We start from the raw sequence: 10,000 nt of genomic DNA on the forward strand, positions 1-10,000 counted from the left end.
TCGCAGGCAAACAATTGCACGGGTGAATTTGACGACATCCAGTCACACCATAACCAAAGAACTGATTGAAATGCAGTTTACCGCTAAATCATACCACAGGTAGGTGCAGAGAATCAGATCTTGAGAAAGTAGTAACAGACCCTAGGCAGAGACAACTTGGTCCACCCCAGTGCAAAATCGCCACTTACGGAGGACACAGTATAGACAACCTTGGCTCTCGCTAGTTGTATACACACCACACCTTCGAAGTTAATAAAGTCCTTAGCCCACCAGTGTTGGGGTGTAAAACTTGCAGCGACTTAGAACTTGTGAACTTTAACGGCAACCTTGCAAAGAAACTAGAGAGAAAAGAAGCAACCAATCACCCACCCAGCAACCAGTCAGGTGAAAGATCGTACACTCCGCTCACCAAAGAGAAACTCCTCACTGACTTCCAAGACCGTTTTGATGGATTTGGAGAATTCCATAGGAAACCATACCACGTAACTCTTGAACCTGGGGCAGAGCCTATCGTCCACCCTCCACGATCAGTACCAGTCCATCTAAGAGAGCTCTATAGACAAGAGATTGACAAGATGCGAGAGTTAGGTGTCATTACCAGGGTTGACACACTCACAGACTGGGTAAATAGCATTGTCCTGTCAGAGTCAACTAACGATAAGGGAGAAATCACAAAGCTGAGAGTCTGCCTAGACCGGCCCACGTTATCTATATATATGGATCAAGAGAGAACAACATTACACCAAGACAATTGAGGAGGTGGTGACCCAGTTGAGTAATGCCAAGTTCTTCACCCTAGTAGATGCAAAGAAAGGGTATTGACACGTCCCACTGTATAAATTCAGCTCCTACCTTACTACGTTAGGTACTCCCTTATAATAATAATAATTTATTTCACTTATAAAGCGCAAATGTGGAAGGTTCCGATTCACCCGGCTACCCTTTGGCCTCATTGTTTCCCAAGAAGTATTCCAGAAATAGTTTGACTCAGCACTCGAAGGCCTCAATGGCGTCACAGGCATAGCAGATAAATTCCTTCGTCTTTGGTTCCACAGAGTAGGAACATGACAAGAATTTAGCCAACCTAATGGAGCGAGCCCAACAGAAGGGTATCGTATTCCCTTCGTTCTCAAAAGCCATGCCGTCAAAGGTTTACACGAACGCAGGGAAAGTGTGCACGCCTCGTTCTAAAAGCCTGTGCCGACAACCGAAAGTGTGTATATGCGATCAGGCTCTATTTTAATTTCGCGTGGTACGTAATGTGGAGTTGGCGAAACGAAAAATAGAGCCTGACCAAATTCCTCTTCGAAATTCCTTCCACCCACTTTTTTTGATTGATTGACATGTCCTTCGTCGGCCAATCAAATTTACTTCCATTACACCAATACACGCGTGGACGGCAGATTCACGCTAGTTTGTTTTGACCAGAGTTAATTACCGTGGGAGGAATATTATCAACGAATTCGAGGTTACCGTTGGCTTTAAACACATTTACAGCCGATTTCAGTGCAGTGTATAGACCCGGGTTTTTGAAACATGATTCGCCCGTGCATGATTCGCCCGTCGTGATTCGACCATAATCACGTGACTCTAACAAGAAGCGTGGAAACGGCAGTAAAACTCTTCGATAACAAGCGGGAGGCAGAGCCTGCATTATGTAAAATAAAGGATGGCAAAGCAAAAAGTGGCCATACGGATTGTTTTCTACCAGAAGAACAACCTTGAGCGTTTGGAAAGGGGGCAATTTGAGGCCCGGCGGCACAATCAGTAGTATTTCTTGCGGTTGCCGATGTAATCATAGCCGACAAAATATATTTTGTGATCAAAAGCTCGCTAATGCTCGCATTCTTTCATTAACAGATAGGTGACGATGGTGTATTAGCAGCTTTGCTGGAATTTTGGAACACCTTTTACGCCAGAAGAAAAGCGAAAAGTACGGAAATGACAAAGTTAGCCGGCTGCGATTAGCACAAAAAGGGTTACTGCATTTAAAGTAGCAACATTTGACCAGAGAAATACGTTCTGCAAGGATTTGTTCGACGGCAAATTATATTTTCCTTCAATATGTATGTATCTTTTTTGAGTTTTGAGCCTCATGACTATTAGTTATTGCCAGAGTTGACTCAATTTGTATCACTTCGGCGGCGCGACAGTAACATGTCAGTTTCATTTTGTCATTCGCATTTTCAAGTTGTGCTTCAACTTTAGCTACATCTCGGCAAAATACGACAACAAATGACACCAAAGTACGACAACAAATGACACTACAATGTCCGCAAAGCGTATGCACAATTAGGTATTTTACCCCGTACCCGAATTGTTCAATTAATTTTCTCTTCAAGTTTCAACACGAGTCGAAAATGTGTAACGCCTTCCTATCAAGAAATGTAATATTTCACTCATCAGCGATTGATGATGGCTTGAAAATAAATTATTGCAAGGGACAATTTCTGCCCTCTCACGCGTGTTGGTATTCATTTTTACCTCCTGTGATGAATTCAGTGAAAATACCATGTAATTGAGGTTTACCTGCTGAATAAGAGACGTGATGCGCCAGTCTAGTTAAACCGCGTCGATCTGCGCTGCTTTTGCCGATAAAAGCTGAAAATCGTGACTTACATGTATCTTAAATAAATGCTACCGAGGTTTTTACCTTAAATTTCGTCGAAAATAGTCTTATGTTTACACTTAATATCTCATCATTTACGAAATTTGCTGAGCTGTGGTAGCCTCGCAGTCGAATCACGACGGGCGAATCATGCACGGGCGAATCATGTTTCAAAAACTGAAATCGGCTGTAAAGCATGGGGAATGTTACTTTCTGTACCTTTTCGACGACTATATTGCGGCAAAGGCCGGTGTGATTCTTCCTCCGAACTTCACTGAATATGCAATCTTTTAAGCTTGACATCTTAATTTGTAATTGAGATAACCTAGCATTTTGCCGTTGGACGGTTTGGCAATAGATTTTTAACGCAAAAAAAAAAAGAGAAATACATTATTCCTTTAACGTGTTTGCCCATGAAGGTTTCTTTGGTGATTTTTTCGGGTAATATCTTCAGTTGCAGACGGTATTTCTAGAATTGCGCGCAGTAAAATCATAATAAGTTTGCGCCGTTAATTTCTTGATGGAGTACGAACAGTAAGATGGACTCGCAAAGTTTCTTTTATTTTTGTACAATTGGTCTCTCTGGAAACATGCCATTTTAGTTTCTGGAGTGCGAGTTAAAGTCTTGACTCCAAATTGTGCAAACAAACCGTGTCATGTACAGTAAGTATATAAAGCCGTTTGATACACAGTTATTCAAAACATGCATTCGCTTAACTTGCAATTTTATCAGCATCTCCTCCTGTTGATATATATGTCCTTTGTCTCATTCAGGGAACCAATATGCATCGGCTTTCATTGCCATTTGAAAGAACCAGCTATTTAGCTTTCAAAACATCAGGGAAGTTTTTGCCAAAGTACTTTCAACCACACTGAGCTCGACAACGGAATCGCTAATTTCACTCTTTCCAGATATTCAAACCCGATTCTGGACAAGTTATGAGATGTTTCAGATGGCATCTCTCCATTTATACAAATAAAATCAAGTTGAACCGTCCACGTCATTGTAAGAACAAAAGGCAGCAACTTTCGATTCTTCGTACACTTATGGCGGATGAGTCTCGAGGACTTCGCGAGAGCTCCGCGCAATCATGATAACATTTTCACTTCCGGCGTCTCAACAGCCAATCAGATTACGAGTTTGGTCGGCCAAAATTTGGCCGACCGTCCGGAATTCTTGAGAGACTTTTGGTCAGGCCCAATTTTAGCGAACGACGACATAAGAGAACATATGGGCGAAGCTAAAAATGGGTCTGATCGCAGGTTACCTCGAAGCCTGCGCCGACAAACAAACAAGGGAAATGTGTATGCCTCGTTGAAAAGCCTGTGCCGACGAACAAACAGGGGAAGTGTGTAAAACACGTTGTAAAAGCTTTCTAAGAGCCGGTGCCAGAAAGAAATGGATGTCGTGACTTATGAGTATCTAAAATACATTCCCTAATTGCAAGTTACTTCACAAATCATGATCCATTACGATTCCACAATTGCAGCACAAATATTCATTAATAAACTACCCACGATTCTTACCCATGGAGCCTCTGAGGGTTCCCTTTTCAAGAACAGCGATTTTAACGGAAGAGTTACATTGCCGACAAGCGAGCTAAAAGTCCATTGTATACCTCGGAGCCTGCGCCGACAAACAAACAAGGGAAAGCGTGTATGCTTCGTTCTAAGAGCCCGTGCCGTCAAGCGAAAGAGTGTATACTTCGGAGCCTGCGCTGACAAACAAACAAGGGAAAGTGTGTATGGCACGTTGTAAAAGAATTCTACTTTGAACAGTGCTAACACTGAATTTATGCTAATTGGCTCAATCGAACGAAATCGACAACTCGGAGAAGGGTTTCTTGACCTACAGCATGTTAGAAATATTCTAAGTCCCCCTAATGAGATGCATTTCTTCATTTCACAACGGATCGTATCACATGGGCACGACTCGTACGAATCGACAGCAACTCATCTGCACAGCTTTTTTACGACTCGTATCTATTCAGGTGTATTGGACAACCCTCCTTGGGTGCAAAGAAGAAAGAATAGCTTCACTACACTTCAATGGTCATTGGCAACACAATTACAGCATTATCTTTTGGTTTTCATTGATGCAAGAACGTCTTTTAGTGTTTTGAAGTTTCACTAAAATAACGTGACACTGCCCTTCAAAACACGCCTTTTCCTCCCTCGAAGCTGTTGTATATTTCTATTCTTTCCTTAAAAACGGATCGTCGCTTCACCGAAAAGCTTGATGTCCCCTCACTTTTCTATAGGTGCATTCAACCCTCTGACTTCTAATAAAACCTGCATGCAGCTGCGACTGCAGGAGAAGCTGCCTTGATGGAGGCCTTCGCCTGCCCCAATGAAGGTTGAAGGCGCGTCTTTCAGCGATTTTCATCTCTTGAGCTTCATCTTTCATTTGAAAAGTGTTTTAAGTCACTGAAGAGACAATCACTGTTAGACCTTGCGAAGACACAATATGCGTCTCTTTTAGCGAAAGTTGTTGGTAAAAACCGACCCTAATATCTCGAGTGCCATATGAGACCGATGAAACTATTTCTAACGCATAACAGGGACTGGTCCTAAAAGAATTCAGAATCGAAAGTCGTAACGGTTCAATGAAGCACAAAAATCTTGAAGCTAATTCAACATTGGCCAGACAACTGGGAGAAAGCTGGATTCCGAAAGAGTAGCTTGGAAAATGAGAAGATCCATTCGACCCGATGGAAATCGCGTGTTCAGAGTTCCTGATACCCCAGCAAGTCATTTTCACATCTTGCCGCAAAATCGTGCCACAACATCGTGGCGGATAATGACATTCGTGCTTCGCAACTTGAGAAGAAATTAATTTTGACACCGCTCAACACGACATCCTTTATCGCCTTCAAAAAGAGCACCCTATTATTTACGACCAAAACGACATCTGTGCCTGGTTAAGAAAGGAGGACTAAAGAGCCTGAAGCGTGGCTTCCTGCGTCACTCTGTGAGCGCTTTTCATTGAAAACACCTGTGAAGAAAGTCAGAAGCAAGGCCCCCTATATCGCTCTTCTCGAGAAAATGGTATCATGCTGCTCTTGCGGTTCTTCTCCCGAAAAGTGACCTGCATCGATGGTGCTAGAAAACAGAACGCAGTCTTTAGGACGGGGGGCAAAGGAGACGGGAAAGGTGTTACGATGCGTGGACACCCAGCAAGCGCTAGCCTTTTCCCCATTCTTCTCGCGGCTTCGCTGCCAAAACATTTCTCTTGTTGTCGATTTGCAAATGTTCTTTGCACCCAAATTCAAAACTTGTAAATTTTGGACTGAGAAAAAAAATGAGCTGGCACACATCCCCTTCTCTTATTCGACTCAGATATTTAACATGATCACAAATATAACTTTGACAGTTCGTTTGAAAAGAGATGCACAGATGAGCAGACTACGTATTGGAAAAAAGTCATTCGTTTGATTTATGACACACTGTAAAAGAGACGAGGTGTAATTTGTTCAAGACCAGCCTTGGGGGGAAGGGATTTGAGGAGAAACGGGGGTAATACTTGTTTGCGTATCAGCAGTGCTTACCTACGTCATTTTTTAAGCATTTTCTGATTTTGGCAACGAAAAGGTGGCTTACCCCAATTAAGGAAACAGAAGCAATGAAAATGTGAAAATGTCACTGAATGTGCCATTTGTACTTTATACTTAGTCTAGTATCCATTGCATAAAATAAAGCTGTGAGGACTTTTTCGGCAGTTTTTCGCTCGCGATCATTAAGGATAGGTAGGCAGCTTCTTAGATTACAGTGCGTAATATTAAAGCAACAACAACAAAAACTGCAAGCCTGCATATTCAACACCATAAGTTTCTCTGACGGTGTATGTCATTGTGAATCAAATTTTAGTTTAATTTTAAGAAATTCCGTACATATCGCTCGCGATCGACGGCTGTTGTCAGGGTATACTCGTTAAAATGTAATTCAAACATTAGTAATTACTTTAAGGATTTCTTTGAATAAGTTTCGTATCGAGAAAAACATATGATGCATTCTTGGCCAAGCTGAAAGATTGGCTATGACCTCCTGTGTGACAGCCGTTCAGCGGTTCGCATTGGATTTTTGGTTGAAATAGCCCGAAGTCTTTTCAAACTGAACGCTCCGCTTTTGTCGGGCCAAGAAAGAAAATTGGAGGCGATAAACTACAACGATAAAGCTTTAACCTGACGTACAATATGATATGTAACTTTATATACTAGGAATTTTGTGCGTCTTTAAAGTCGACCATTATTTCATCTCAGCCAAAAAGATACAAAGTACATTAGTTCAGTAGTTAATTACGCTCACGTAAACGTAACATTACATGAATTTCACATTTTTGAAAAGAAAAAAGGACCTTTTACCAAAATACATAATATCAACCCAGAAACTGAATGTACTGCGTTTTGGTGTACGAAATTACCAAATTTGCAGAATTTTTCATTGTTTTTCCAAGGGACCAGCGGCCGTCTTGGCGAATTTTGAACTTTTGGATTTTTCGCAGAAGCAAAGTGCACAAGAACTTTTTGATAAAATTTTTGAAAATACTTCTCCAAAGGGGTCCCTTAGGTAAAATAAACTAAAATATGAAAATATGCGACTGTTGTATGAAAGATGAAGGATTTTGATTTTCATCATGTGCCACCTTTTGCTCGATTTTAGTGGACATTCCCACTTAATAATTTTTGTAATCATTATGGCACGGTATTAGTTCTACTATTTTCAGTTGCCCTATTCCCTTCTTTTTATCGATTCTGTGTATAACCTACATTGATATAATGAGAATAAACTTTCTATATATCTCTCTCTTTCCCGTGCTTATTATGACGCCGTTACCGTACCAATCTTTCGCTTGGTTACTCAGTATGCTTAATGGCGGTCTCGTTCTCGTCCTTCTATGACTCCCTCATCATTGCGTGTTATTTGATCACATGGAACATGTGATAGGGGAATGTAAAAGCGTAACCTTTGACGAAAGTCGGCCTCAGTAAGGGTCCACAAGTTATGAAAGGCGAAGTGCTGTAAAGACTAAATGTCTACCTTTCTTACTAAGCAATTTCAAAAATACTTACTATAAAGATGAACTGAGGTATCTTCTGGGCTGTAAAAGATTAAGGTTCCTCTGTTTTTACCCTTGTCAAGGGCGCATTGATCATCAGGGGGAGATGTTAAGACCCAAGCCGGGTATTTGCAAAGGTTAGGCATATGGCCTACATAAAAGTTGCGACAATGTACGGGCTCCGCGCCACAAAATTCAATCCAGACATAACTTTTATGCTCCGACAGATCAGGCCAAGACGTTCCTCTCATGTCGTATTTTTTAACCACATCCCATGGAAAAGGTGACGTTACTTCAAAGAGCACTTCTTTTTTCAGTTTGCCATCTTTGTACACTCTCACACTCGACTGGTAAATTAGAAAATGAAATCAGGTAAGGTGATGCCTAGGATGCAGAACCTTTACAGAAATAGTATTTCCTTTTATAACATAGCGTGCATGCTAGTCTAATCCAAATATGGTGTGTTTCTCTTTATTTAATATATGACTAGCTCCGTGAGAGGACAAGATGAACCAAATCGCGCGCTGTGATTGGCTACCCGAGCGGGTACGATGGAGCTATATTGCCCGCTCGGGATTTCTCGCTTGGTCCCGCAAGATCAAAGATCATTTTTGGTGTTTTTAGTCATATAATAAATCCTTTATTGACCAAGCTTTTTCGGTCGAGATGGCTGGATATTGGCCTCGTTCTTTTTTTTTGCGTGTTTATGGACCTCGCCTTCGTCTCGATCCATAAACACGCAAAAAAAGAACGTGGCCAATATCCAGCCATCTTGACCTCACGCTTGGTCGATAGGGAGTTTAAGGTCTACGACGCGACGGCAACGAAAACGTCATTTAAAATTGCAACTTCCGGTTCATTTATATTTTTCGTCATTATGTTGGCTTGTCTAACTTCTAAAAACTAGTGTAACTTTCCAGGAACTGAATTAGGAAGTAAGGTGATGAAGCTACGACAGCAAATTCAAATTCGCCGCCTTGTGTTCACGTTCTCTGAAAAACTTGAGAATTGGTAATTTCACGTCGTAGATTTGCAGAAAACGTGAAGGAAATGTACAAAAATGAAAAATGCACGTGCAGAGCGTGCAAAGCTATTGTTTTTGCTCATTAAATATGCATAATTTGTGACGTTTTCGTTGCCGTCGCGTCGTAGATCTTAAACTCCCCATGATATGTACAGCTATTTTGAGAAACGTTGTCGGAAAAAGTGCACGCGACAATCCTGAAAGGTATTGTGGGTGATTTTAAGTGCACTGTTTTCCAAAGAAATTTAAAAGAATCGTACGGGAGGCCACTGATATATGTTTGCGCGGAGTGCTGAAGGAAAGTAACAAAAGTAGGTTCGACAGCTACAGTCGTTAGCAACAGTGTATTGATCATATCCCATATTACCTTTCGGGATTGTCGCGTGCACTTTATTCTTGACAAACTTTCTCGAAATAGCTGTATGCGCACGTCCGACGGGTGCAGTTTCATTTTAGATCCAAAGTTCTCGTCGAGTTTTGCGTAGTTGACAGTGTACGAAGTAAATGGAAGAGCCCAGGGAGGACCAGCCAAATTGTTCTCCCGACATTGACTTTTTAGTGAGCAGAGGGCAACGAAAACGAAGAACAACACGAAGAACATGCACAAAATTGTTTTTGAAAGGCACTCAACAAGAACGAAAAAGGCCGCAAATTAATCAGTGGCAACTTTCAAAGGTAGAAATTACTGTTGTCATCGTTGTTTTTTAATACATTTGTTCAACCTGCCGAAACCAAATTAATTACAACATCGATCACACATTACCTCTAAACTAAACAGTGTTACAGGATTTCCTTTGTGAATTTAGCTTTGGTGCCGTGAGAAAAAAAATGAAATTTTCCTGGAGTCCGTACGCGTCTTCAGCAACTGCATGTGAACTGGCATTATCCAAACCCTTTGTTTACTTGGGCATTTTGACTTTGTTTGTCGACATTCATCGAGTGCTTTGACTTGTTTGTCAATGTTTAACTTTAACTGAAGAAGCGAATCCTTCGTTTTCAATATTTACAAAAGCCAGATAAATCGTTCTCGGCCAATGATTGTCGCTCAACTTACTTGTGGTGTGTTTTAACAAGCCAATACGATCGGTTTTTTCCCTCATCTTGCTTTGTGAGAACTTTTCAGTCAATCTCAAATAAAACATGTTTTATTGCCCAAGTTGTTATTGCTATGTTATAAAACAATTGGATCACGGTTCTAGCTGTGCGTCTATCGAGTTATGGATGCACTTGAGAGATTGCTATTAAAGGACTCAAGAAGCAACTTCCCGCGTGCATCCATAACTCAATAGACGCACGCTAACCATGAACCACT

At 41.3% G+C, this 10,000-nt stretch overlaps 1 long non-coding RNA gene across 3 annotated transcripts in view; it reads right to left on the reverse strand.

Annotated features, from left to right (window-relative positions):
* LOC138013374 (uncharacterized) overlaps positions 1-10,000 on the reverse strand; it is a 29,001-nt gene that overhangs the window by 13,075 nt on the left and 5,926 nt on the right. For all 3 annotated transcript variants that reach the window (XR_011125208.1, XR_011125210.1, XR_011125209.1), the window contains exon 2: positions 7,678-8,011. This is a non-coding gene — a long non-coding RNA (uncharacterized lncRNA). The remainder of the gene's footprint in view (positions 1-7,677; positions 8,012-10,000) is intronic.

The sequence above is a fragment of the Montipora foliosa genome, chromosome 8 (assembly GCF_036669935.1).
Source record: "Montipora foliosa isolate CH-2021 chromosome 8, ASM3666993v2, whole genome shotgun sequence".
NCBI lineage: Eukaryota > Metazoa > Cnidaria > Anthozoa > Scleractinia > Acroporidae > Montipora > Montipora foliosa.